The following is a 12,956-nucleotide window of genomic DNA, read 5'->3' on the forward strand; positions in this document are numbered from 1 at the left end:
TAGGATTCCACCAGTATAGTTTGCTTTTAGAGGTTTTTTTTTTGGGGGGGGGCTACATTTAGTAGGTACAGCAAACTCCAAATAACTATTTATATTTTTGTACAACATCTCTGTAAACAATTCCACATAGGTTGGGAGTGGCATTGAATTTTGACAAAAATTCCATTAGTAGGAAGTAGGAAGTACTTTGCTTTGGAATAGTTCCTAACTGTTATAGAATTTGCTGGGATTATAGAGTTGATTTTTATTTTAAAGGGGAAAGCTTTATGGTCTCACCTCACCAGTCAGGATGTGATGTGATGGGGTGGGGGGGGTGCAGTGCTCTGTCATATTGGTGAGTACCAGGACCAGTATGTTTCAACCTCTGGTGGGTGTGCACACTATCTATGCTAATAAAGTCCAGTGAGTATGAGGCAGTGTATGTTTCCCAGTCTACAGAGGGGTAGTTAAAGTGTCCCATAAATAGGGTGTTTGGTTTAATGGTGAGTGTCTGCAGTGGGTCTACATATGAGCTATGGGATTCAAGGGACATAAAGGGTGACCTACAGCTTGCTAGGATACCGTATAGGACTTTGCCTATGATGATTTGCATGTGGATAAATTCCAGGGCATTGTGCTCTTTAATTAACATAGAGTTTTGCTTGTTGCTAATGTAGATCGACACTCCTCCACCCTGTCTGTGCAGCTGATGGTCAAAATGTGCAGAAGGCACTGAAGCCTTGCACTGCTGGAGTACTTTCTGTATCTTTAAACCATGTATCAGTAACGGCACAGATGTCTCAATCCTCCAGAATGAGGAAAGCTTGTAGGGTGTGGAATTTCTTGATTAGGCTCCTAGCATTGAACAGTAATACCTTTAGGTTTCTTTGGGTTTTATTTGCTATAATGGTAGGTTTACCAGTATGGGATTGCCTAATAAAGACTCTAAGGTGATAGATAAAGTTTTAGCCAACATTCGAAAGCCTAGGGAAGACAAGTGCAGGCCATCCTTTGCAAAGCTACTTGATTTGCTAACCATGTCCTCCCATGCTGATAAATACTGAAGCTCCTGGAAAAGGTACCAGAATCTAAGCCAATAATTACAGTCAATTAGCTTTGGTTTGTAGTGCGGCATCGTCCTTGGTGAAAGTAGAATGCTGTTCAATGCAACGCACATATCTGCCTGAGACACATATACGGGGTGATCAGCAATATATCTTTTTATATAGGCCATGGAAGTATGTCTCAGGTCATTAACACCCAGATGGATTATGATACAATTATACTGGTACCTGTGGTGCAGTGACTTATGTGCACGTGTAACCTGATGAGATAAGCAACTAACTGTTACCTTCTCCTTGTTTAGTCTGGTGAGTGGGGCATATGTGTGTCATACAATGGAGTCCTCTGTCACAATAGTCCTGGGTAATGCATTTGCTTGCCTTATGGACATTGCTCTTGGGGCTTCATTGTGTGTAGGAGTATGTGTTGTATTTGGTGTTGCTTTTGATGAGTGCTTTAGAGATTGCTGAGGATAGGCTTTGCAGTTTATAGGTGTAGGAGGTTTTTGAGGTTTAACAAGATTTAGTACCTCAGAATAGGTTGGTCTAAGTGTGTGGTGTATGTTGTGTGTGTGTGTGTGTGTGTGTGTGTGTGTGTGTGTGTGTGTGTGTGTGTGTGTGTGTGTGTGTGTGTGTGTGTGTGTGTGTGTGTGTGTCTCTATGTGTGTATATGTGTATGTTCTTGACAATCTTGTCTGCATGTGAGATTTTTGCCTCCAGTGAAATTATGTATGTGTATCTCTTGTTTACTGTGTTCGTTTCTTTAAGAATAAATGGCTGTCTGTGAACATGATGCAACTGCTACATTGTCTCAGGATGCCCATACCTACCAAGCTGACAATAGAGATGCTTGGAAATTGCATATCCATGTTGTCCAGCCCTGTATTTGGGTGGGCTACTATAGGTAGTAGACTGGGTTATACAGATGTGTCCTTGGGTGGTCTCTGGGATTTGGCACTAGACTAGGTTAGATTGCACTAAGATTTGATAGTAGTGCTGTTTAATGTGCAAACTAGCTGCTCTAAGCTTGTCTCTGTGCAGTGGCTTTGTTTTAGCCAAATAAGTTACTGGTTTCAGTTCTAAGGGAAGTCACATTGATACTATTTTCTTATTGGGTGTTTGTGTCTGTACAGGGCACTGCTAACCTCTTGCTGTAATAACACAAAGAACGATTGCATGTGAGTGTAATGCTGCAACAAAGTAACTTAAATAAACTACCTTGATGAAGCAATTTCAGGTATTAGGGATTTTCAGAATGACTTAAAAGCGAAATCAACAAATAAAGCAAAAATAAAGCAGTAACACTCTAAACAATAAACTGAAATGCAACACGATAAAATAAATCTTTTATCAAGCAAGGATGGAGCAGAGTTAACTCAGGACCCCTCAGAGTGTAATGAAGATGCCAATTAGATGTGAGCTCTGGGAAAATGAGTAGGAGACAATTTGTAATAAGGGGGATTTAGTCAAGTGCAATACTGGTTTGTCGTGTCGGCAGATGCTACTATGGATATATGAGAAACAATTGGTGGGAAAGTACTTAAGTAGGTTACTCAGCAGATAATGACAATAAAAGAGGCAGGGAGGGACTTTGAAAATCAGATTACCATAAGTGGTGGAAGCCAGAGTCACAACCTTTAAAAACCACAATGAGAGAAGGGTGGACTAGTTGGAGAAAAAAAATCAAACTAGAACTTTAATCCTATGGATAGAATTTCAGAAACTTTCAGCTTAATGTACTTGTATCTCATACCTCTCTGAGACTTGAACAAAAAACCTTGGGTGGGTGTAGCTCTGTTGTAAGTATTGCACAGTTGCTAGTCAAGGACCCAATCAAATTAAGCTCAAGTCGGGTGGTTAGAGTTTCAGAAATTCATAGCTTAATGTGTTAAGGGGAAGTGGAAGACTCAAAGAATGGGAAAAATAGTAACAAGGTAACTAGAAAGACACTGTAATGTATCTTTAAGCAGGTATATACAGCTATAAAAAGCAGTGAAGTGTAAATCCTGGAGCAGAATTCACAATACTGCTACGACTGCAATCCCACCAAAGAGTAAGGCACCAGACTATGCAAAAATTTACCAGTAACACTGTAACAAATGACTAAATGAAGTTCAAATTGGGAAATAGATCACAATCTTGGCACAATTGTGTAAGAAGCTACAATAATTGCTGGGGCCACAAACTGGGTTCAAAGTACAAAAATCTGCCTTTTACATGTAATTCTAGTTATGGAAATAGAAATGCAGAATAATGTATAAACAATACATGCACATCTTGTAGTAATACATAATCTTCACACAACTGCAAATTAAACTACAAGACTAAGGTCCCAAAACAAACTAAAAAATGCAAACAGATAATCTATTTTGGCTAAAACATGGACACAATGCAGAGAAATACAAAATGATTCACCACAAAGGTCACTAAAAGTGCAACCTAAAAAATTCAGCAGAATTTAAATAAAAGCATTTTTTTCTTCCCTTTTGATGAACACTTGTATGTCCTTCCATATCACTGCTGCAGTATTGTTCACAAAAGTATTCCCTGTCATGGGTAGCCCAATGTCCAGCCAGTATACCAAAGCCTTAAGATTTATGGATGTCATACCTCACATGTATGCCCTCTGCTCATGGTATTGGGTATAAAGATGACATACTGACAAGCGTACTTCAGAATTTCTTTGCAACCTGTCCAAATGCCATCATTGAACATCAGTCTGAATACTCATTCTTCTGTGCTGCTTACTGAGCCATGTTTCAGAAAAGTGCTCCATTGGGGTTTTTTCTTATCCTTTCTTTATTTTTCAGTTTTGTGGGTTTACATGTCATTCAGAAAGGGAAAATGTCAGTGTGGGAGGCAGATTCCCCATAAGGATCATCACAAGCAGTGTCTCTTTTGTTTGGGTGCTTCTCACAACCACACACAGTGTTCTATCTACCAAGCATTTGTCCCTAAGACCTTATGCAGTCATCTCTGTTCCCTGTCTATTTACTTAGAAAACCAACGTCTTAAATTGTTGGCACAAGGTGAGATGGCAATATCCTCTCATCCCGAAGGTCAGTTGCCTGCCAAGAAAAAGGCCAAAAGAGTCAGTTCTGCTTCAGCTTCTGTCCCACCTCTCATGGATGTCTGTCTCTTTAGGCTGATGAAGGCCTAGAGGATTGCCTGGCTGTTATGTCAGATTCCTCTGCCATGATTGTATTGGAGGCCAGCATGGATCCAATTTTTTGCACGTCATCAGAGCCTCTGCAGACATTTGTTCCAGATGTGGAGGTGGAACCTTGGCTGATCATTTCAGGAGGTCTGAGGGGGGATTCCACAGATGCTTGTTTTGGAGGAGATTCGTACTACATTAATTGAATGTAGGCAAGAGACTGAACCTCCTCGGGTGTTTAGGATAGACGTACCTCAAAAGAAAAAACAAAAAAGCAAGCATGTTTCCTCTGCTCTTAAAGATCCCCAGCATGAATGTCAGGATTTTATCCAGGGGTTATTTAATGCATCGATGGTATTGAAGCCTCCCTCTCAGAGTCTTGTATACTAAAAATGATTATACAAATGTTATGAACCTAGCTTCAGTGAACTAAGTAGAAGCTTTTCCCCACAAACAGCACTGGTAATTACTATTCCTAGAGAGGGTGACAGACTCTTGAGGAAGTGAACAGCATCTTTATTTGTTACACTGATTCTTTGTATCATATTATACTCCTCTCAATGCCTTAGCAGAAGAAACCCACACAAAGCCAAAAATAATAGGGGACAAAGGCCCAAAAATAGTGATAAATTTTAAACATTGCTTGTATAAACTTAGAAAGTTGCTAAGATAAAAGTTTTGTGTTGCCATGCATTTTCTGAAGGATATTCAGTAAGAAACACAAATATCTGTCATTATTTAGTAAAGTCAATCCTCTCTGTTTTACTAGAAAAACACACATTTTATGTAGAATATACCAAAAATATAAGGCAAAATTCTGGACAGTTGAGAGGTGTGATACACCACCATTTGTATCTTGCTGGCACTCATCTTAGTTCTTTTTCCTTTTCTCTTGCATTGATAACTGTCCATCTGGACTTGGGGTCCATGTAACCCTTCTCTCTCAGTTATGACTCCCAAGTCTACCCCTCCCAGATTGCCTGCATGGGATCAAAGCAGAATTCCCTATCTGGAATCCAGAACATCCTATCTGGTTAGCACTACTCAGACTTTCATCTCTGCTTTTCCAGGGTATCTAACAATTTCCCAGTACTGTTTCATGGTATACGATGGTTCCAGTATTCAGCATTATTTGCCATTGAACTGTACACTTCCTGGTGCACAGTCATTAACTGCTCTTCTTCCACCCACTGAGGTCTTTGTACATATTTTTTTTCTTTTTAAAGAAACAGAAACACTGTTTTTGATATATGGAATAATTATTTGGCTACATAATGACAGAATCCCCCGAAATTACTTCACAGTAAGATTAGAACAGAACGTAATTACTGAAAGCAGTTGCAAACTTGTAAACCAATGACGAACATTTCCAACATCCTCGTGATATTTCTCACCTAGAGCTTTGTCAGGATATTGCCATCATATTCTAGAAGAAAACTTTAATTTATAGACAGATACCCCATGGAACAGCTGAACTGGAGCAGGCCACAAGTGAATAAAATGAAGATAAAAAATAAAAGCTAAATTCTGATATTTGTGACAATCTGGTTTTATCTATAACAGAAAATGTACAACAGAGACAAGGAATATAAATTATTCACAACATCACAGAACTGTATCGCTCACTCACTAGAAGAAGCATGAACAGTTTTTTTCTGCACGTATAGTTTCCATTACAGAGAATGAGTTGAAAAGACATATGACTTTACTGAAAGTCAAAGCAAGATAAATGCTTGAGCATTTTTAATACTTAATTTATAATGCACAAATGAAATACTTCCATTTTCAGTCTAACATGGACAGTGCTCTTTCTGCCCCTGTGAAGTATCATTAAAATTATTCATTGATATATATCAATCTAAAATATTACCATATTAATTTTTCATTAATAAATGTGTAAGTGAACTGATATATCTGCTATACCAGATTCCTTTTGGTGGTGGCTGAGGTCATTGCAACATTAAGTACATCAAATGACATCTTTACCCTATAAGAGCAGCAAATTACCTGTAACTTTTGTGTACATGGCTTAAGCATTGCATATATATTCATATACCATAAAAATGATTAAATAAAATGACAAAATGAAAAGAATGTGACATATATTGGCCAAATAGTATGAATACTACCTCATGTCTCCCCTGAAAAGAGGCTACTAGCCAAGTGGGAGTAAACTGATCAACAAAGGATAAATAAATAAAATATTTACACACTGTAGAAAATGACTGTATGCAAAAGATTATGAAACTTTTATCTCACCAACTTCATAAGTTATTGCAATATACATCAGATACTTGACATTTTCATTGCATTGTTTCTGTTTTGGTTACAGAGACCAAAATTTAAGGTGAAGTTGAAGATAATTTTAGTGCCTTTGTTAACACAAGCAATAACATTGTTTTAAATGCTATATTCTCAAAAGTGGTCCCTTTATTTCATAACCTAAAAGAGAAATCATGTGTACATCTGGCACAGAGCAGAGACAGTAACCTGTTTAAGAAGAAGGAGTTTTATATAGACACACACACACACACACACACACACACACACACACACACACACACACACACACACACACACACACACACACACACACACTTTTTTAAGTAAAGGGTTTAATATAGCAGTACAAAATAATCCCACTGGATCATGTATATTTCTTTAGAAAGAGATACAGGTGAAAAACAATTTTCACAATTATGAACATAATAGGATGAATAAATACACAGGTTCATAGATTAGTACTAAGCTAACTGCCCTTACGGGCCATTTCAAGCCTAGCTAATTACCCCATGTGATCAAACGCTATACCTTGCATTTAAAAGGTAAACACTTTAACCATTAAGCCAAACTTCCACCCTTTAAGGCACCTTTCCTCCTTTTAGTGGTACACTGAATGCATGAACTAGCAGTAAATAGTATGTTTGTTTAACAGGCAAATACAGTGATAATAAATTAGTCATGCAGAACATGTGAACATGAATTCACCAAGTAGCTACTTTTTAGAACCACATTTCAGAAATCAGACTTTTCTAACTCTGGATATTTATCTATTTATGTAGATTAGCAAATAAGAGAGTGAGCACAAGTGATAAAGTTTCGATGGAAGTAAAGCCAAGTGCAACAAAAGGAGATAATGCCAGCCGAGCTAGCTGGAATTTTGTAAATAATTATATGTCATTAGTGAATATTAGTATATTAGTATCATTAATATAGAAATGTAACAAAAGGAGATACTGCCAGACCAGCTAACTGGACTTTTGTAAGTGGCTATGTGTTATTTGCGAATATCAACATGATTCATATGCCTGTGTTACAAATGTAATGTATTAGAACTGTATGTCATATTGTATAGATGTGAGCTGAAGAGATATTTTTATACACTATTGTAACTGTTTAAAAGGGGAGACTGAAATACAGGAGATTAACTTGCAAAACTTCAGAAGAATGTTTGAGGTTAAGTTACTTTATAGCTGGGCCATAAACAAAAGATGTTATCTCTCAGTTTCAGTGCAGTAACATACCCAGTGTCTACAACTAGAAGTTTTTGTATTGTCCTTAAATGGGGACTAATGTAAATTATTTTATGACTTCCACCATTTGCCAAAAGATCTAATATGGGCCCTTGTTTATGTGTTTTCATAGGGAGATGCTAAATGCTGGTAGTTTCTAGCAATGGGGGTTTAGCTTGGGAACTAAAGTCAGGTGATAAAAAGTGATGCCATCCTGCAAGCTAATCCAGCAGTAATATTTGATATTAATTTCGGAAATCTCTGAGAGAGAGAGAGAGAGAGAGAGAGAGAGTGCATTTTTTATTTTGTCTTTGACCTGACATCATCAGCTGGAAAACCAACTCACCACATCTGTCTTGCCTTGCTATGAGTAAATAAGTCTAGGGTATAGTAATTTCTCTTAGATACAGATAGGAATATAGCAAAGTATAGCTGTTAGTTAGTTGTTTTCTTTATTTATGTGAAGATATGTGAAGTTGCCAGCCTAACTACATAGGATTTTGTAGATAATTCTGTCATTTGTAAATATTAATGTAAGCCACATGCTTGTTTTCTTAAATGTAAGAAAATTATGGTAATTATTGAACTTCAGAAATGTAACCATATTGCACTCTGCTGGAGGAAAGCTGATAAGTCAAAAATTGTATAATTGTTTGATCTCAAAACTCGGAGCTGAAATGTCTGAATGAAGGAATTCTTCCTATTGTTTTGAGACCAGAGTTAATGGCTAGAATTTACATGTATAATGTCTTTTATTGCTCTGGCTTCCTGACCAGCTGCAAGATCAAAAGAGCTGTTAAACTCTGATTTTCTGTTAGTTTGGGAAACAGAGAATAATGATGTATTCTGAAATGAGTCAGTAGTATGGTGCCATCAGTTTAAAGACAGAGAGAGAGAGAGAGAGAGAGAGAGAATCAGAGAATTTTTGCATTTGTTTGCAGAACTGAGAACATTACCAGCACAGCCTTGCTCTATATATATATATATATATATATAAGTTTATTTTAGAAATGTGTTTGCTCCTAGATATAGATAGGGAATAGTAAGTCTAGTCTAGCTGTTTTCTGTATTGATGTCCGAACTTTTCTACTGTATTATTTTAAGCATTTCCCTGTGATCTCTGAACTTTTGACTAGCATTGTGTAGTAAGGTGTATTGTCTTGTGTTCTTATTATTTATTATTAAATATTTTAAACCTTTCAACTGTGGCTGTTTTATGCAGAGATAATTTTAGCTCTAGAGTACATTGCATCTATATAGTGATACTGGCCAAGCCACTCCAATAGCTTTAGCTCTGGGTCACACTTACTATTTGAATAATAATATTACACAGTAATAATTGGACACCCTTTAGTAAGAAACTTATTAGTAGCTAATATTAGTGGTTGGTGGCAGTGATTTCTACCTTATAGCCTAGTAGAGAAGGGGGCATAGCTGGAGAACCTGTGCCAGCCTTCCCAAGGAGTGTTTATGTGCCTGTATATAACTCATATCTCAAAGGGTGTGTGTGTCAGCTACTTGGTCAGGGACACGAAGCACTGGTTGGACAGAGAGGGTGCTGGAGGGTTTAGCTTGACCTCTAGGCTGAGATCTACACCCTATAGCTGTGCCAGTGGGGAGTCTTATTGGGGATCTGGAGAGAAAGGTAGAAACCAGCTTCAGACTGATTGTGATCTCTGTGTGCTCTTAAGGGAAATTGTACTTTACTGTGCGTATATTTGTTGTCCTTCCCATTGTGGATGACCCTCACTGGTGTTAGTGGAGAGGATTAAGGCTCCCTGATTGCCGGACCACTGCACGGGCATCACATATTAATTGTTTGGCAGTGGTTTGATATCCACACCACATATTAATTGGTTGGCACATACTAATTGGCTTATAGTGGTGTGGATAGTGAATTCCTGTAGCTTGTGTACAGTGATCACTGAAGGTGTTTTTGTACTCTAAATCATCCATATAGTGAATATTCAGAGTTCAGATCACAATTGTTTTATTTCTCTTGTTAGCTTAGTTAGTCAGGGAGAGCAGGCAAGCATGTCAGTAGAGGAGTAGGGAAAGTTGACAAGGAGTCAGTTGGCTGAGATGTGCCAGGCTAAAAGACTGGTGCAGGGAAACCTGACTAAGGCAGACATGATTGCAGCTTTGGTCACAACTGCATCAGAAGACAGCAACCAGGAGGATGATCAGACTGGCCGTGGAGATGTACAACACTCAGGGAATGGACAGCTCAATCTTTGTGCAGAGGACTTAAAAATCCATCTGGAGCTAAAGAAACTTGAGCTGGAGGCCAGGCATTTGGAAATGGAAGCTGTGGAAAAGGAGCGGCAGAGGCAGCATGGAAAGGAGATGCTGACTCTTTGCCAGAGTCATTGAGGTAATGGGGAAGGGAGTAACTGGACCCCAGAAGCACAGAAGGTCAATAGATGTCTTCTGCAGTTTACAGAGGGGATAATTTTGATAGTTTTATTCATATGTTTGAGATGGTACGTGAGCAGTATGATGTTGACCAAAGGATCTGGGTACAGTTCCTGACCCCCTTACCCCGTGGTAAAGCTGTAACAATTTTGTCCAAAATGTCTGATGGTGACTGTTTTAATTATACTGCTGTTAAGAATTGTTTGTTAGAATTCTTTAAGCTAACACCTGAAACTATAGGAAAAAGTTTTGTGAGCATAGACGCAAGGCAGATGAAACTGTGTGTGGATATGTTGCTGAACTGAGCACTTATTTTCATAGGTGGGTGAGTGGATGTCAGGTCACCACTTCTGAAGGGCAGGCAGACCTTTTGGTGAGGGGAACAAGCCCTTAGCACTTTGCCTGAGGACATAAGGATCTAGTTAGCTGGTAGACAATGTGCTACTTCAGATATGTTAGGGAAGAAAGGAGACCTATACCTAGCAAGCAGGGTATCCCTGCACAGGAAGGGGACCCCAATTATTGCTCATGGGTCTAAAGGAACCCATGTTGGTCAGCCCAAACTGCCCGAACAGAATCTGCCAGTAGCAGGGGAAGCCACTACTCCAGGTACACGTCCAGGACCTAGGGTTAAATGTTTTGAATGCAACCAGTGGGACCATGTGGCATACAGATGTCCACAGGGGCAAGGTGAGGAACAAAAGGTAAGAGAGCCAGTAAGTAGGAAAGACAAAATGCCAATAATAGGTTGTCTTGAGACAACAGGGGTACTGAACTACCATCCTGCAGATGTTCTGATAAGGAAGGATTTTGATGAGGCAGTACTATATGTTAATGCAGTTACATGCAGTCAGGCTTCGAGACAAGCATGTGGGTCTGGTAGCCTTGGGGAAACCCAGACAGATCACATACTTGCAGCCAGGACTGGTGGGGTGGTTACTTTAGGGAGGAAACTACACTGTACCAGTGAGACTGAAGGTAAGTCACAACTGCTTGTGGGTACTGATGTTCCCTTGGACAGAGTGACTGCAAAGGTAGAGGTGAGTAGTAGTACCCAGGCTGACAGTGAGGCACCACTGTCAGAGGATGCCAGACTTCCTGTTTAAAGGGAGCTGGGAAGGGTTACAAAGAGAGAGTTGAGACAGGCTCAGCTCTCAGACCCTACATTGCAAGCCCTGGGGCAGGTAGCTAGGGAGGCATCTAATTCTCAAGGGAAGGGGCAATCTGTATACTGGGACAAAGGGCTACTATATAGAGAGTGGACCCTTGAGAGAGGGCTAGAAGATGAGAGGGTACAGCAGTTGGTAGTGCCTAGCACCTACCATCTGGCGCTTCTAGCCATAGCCCATGATATTCCCTTTGCAGGTCACATGGCCATAACATGTACAAAGAGACGTATTATGCAGAACTTCTGTTGTATAGGAATTTCCAGAGATGTAACAGCGTACTGCAGGACCTGTGAGCAGTGCCAAAAGATAGGCAAAGCAGGAGACAAGGTGAGAGCTCCTTTGATGTCTTTGCTTGTGATTGAGGAGCCATTTCAGGGGGTAGCTATGGATATTGTGTGGCCTCTGAATACCCCAAAGTCCACAGGGAAAAATTATATCCTAGTGATAGTAGATTATGCTACAAGATACCCTGAGGCAGTGGCTTTGTCCTCCATTGAGACAGAAAAGGTGGCAAATGCTTTGTTAGAGATTTTCAGCAGAGTAGGTTTCCCAAAAGAAATATTGAATGACAGATGTGGCAATTTTATTTCAGATCTGCTAGCTTGTCTGTGGAAGTACTGTGGGGTGAAGCACCTGAAGACCACCCCCTACCATCCCCAGACTAATGGTCTTGCTGAGAGGTTAAACTCTACACTCAAGTCCATGCTACAGGCATTTGCAGACCAGTTTAAGAGAGAGTGGGACAAATATTTGCCCCATCTGTTGTTTGCTTACAGAGAGGTTCCCCAGGAATCCACAGGTTTTTCACCCTTTGAGTTGTTGTATGGGCATAGAGTGAGGGGACCTCTAGAGGTAATTCATGATGAGTGGGAAGGTGAGTATGAACCTTACAAGGAGTCTGTTGTGGCATATGTCCTAAAGCTCAGGACAAGGCTCAGGGAACTCATGGGCTTGGCCCAGGAGAACCTGGCAGAAGCCCAACAACAAAAAAAAGGTATGGCATGACAGGAATGCTCAAGCTACAGAGTATGCTGCAGGGCAGCAGGTAATGGTTCTCATTCCTGTCAGACACAACAAGCTGCAAGCAGCTTGGAAGGGACCCTACAAGGTGGCAAGAAAGGTAAGTGATGTTAACTACATGGTGGAACTGCTAGGCAGGAGCCAGGGGCACAAGTTGTACCATATTAGCATGATGAAACCTTACCATGATAGGGAGACCCTTGTACTGACTATTTGCAGTGACTTGCAGGAGGAGCCTGAGGGAGCTAGGGTGACTGATCTCATCAGTGAGGCTTGGACAGATGGGTCTATATCATATGAGCGAATCGCACAAATTACGAACGCTCATAATATCGAACGTACCAGACCTCAAAGTGCTTTTTCTGAGATTGAGGTACAGTGAAGAATGGGATATTTGCCCTTTCCTTACTGTAGTGCAATCTCGGAGTTGGAATATATATTTAGTGGGGGGGGGCACAGCCCCCCACAATAGGAAGTTCGAGGTCCGGTACATTCGATATTATGAGCGTTCGCAATTTGTGTGATTCGCTCATATGATATAGAACCTGTACAGACACCTAAGTGGAAGGGGTAGCAATGTCCCAGCAGCTATCTCCTACCCAAGTCTGAGAAATCCAAGCAGTGTTACAGGACTTTGGGGACA

The sequence above is a fragment of the Protopterus annectens genome, chromosome 1.part2, assembly GCF_019279795.1.
Source record: "Protopterus annectens isolate FY-2018-M chromosome 1.part2, PAN1.0, whole genome shotgun sequence".
Classification (NCBI taxonomy): Eukaryota; Metazoa; Chordata; order Ceratodontiformes; family Protopteridae; genus Protopterus; species Protopterus annectens.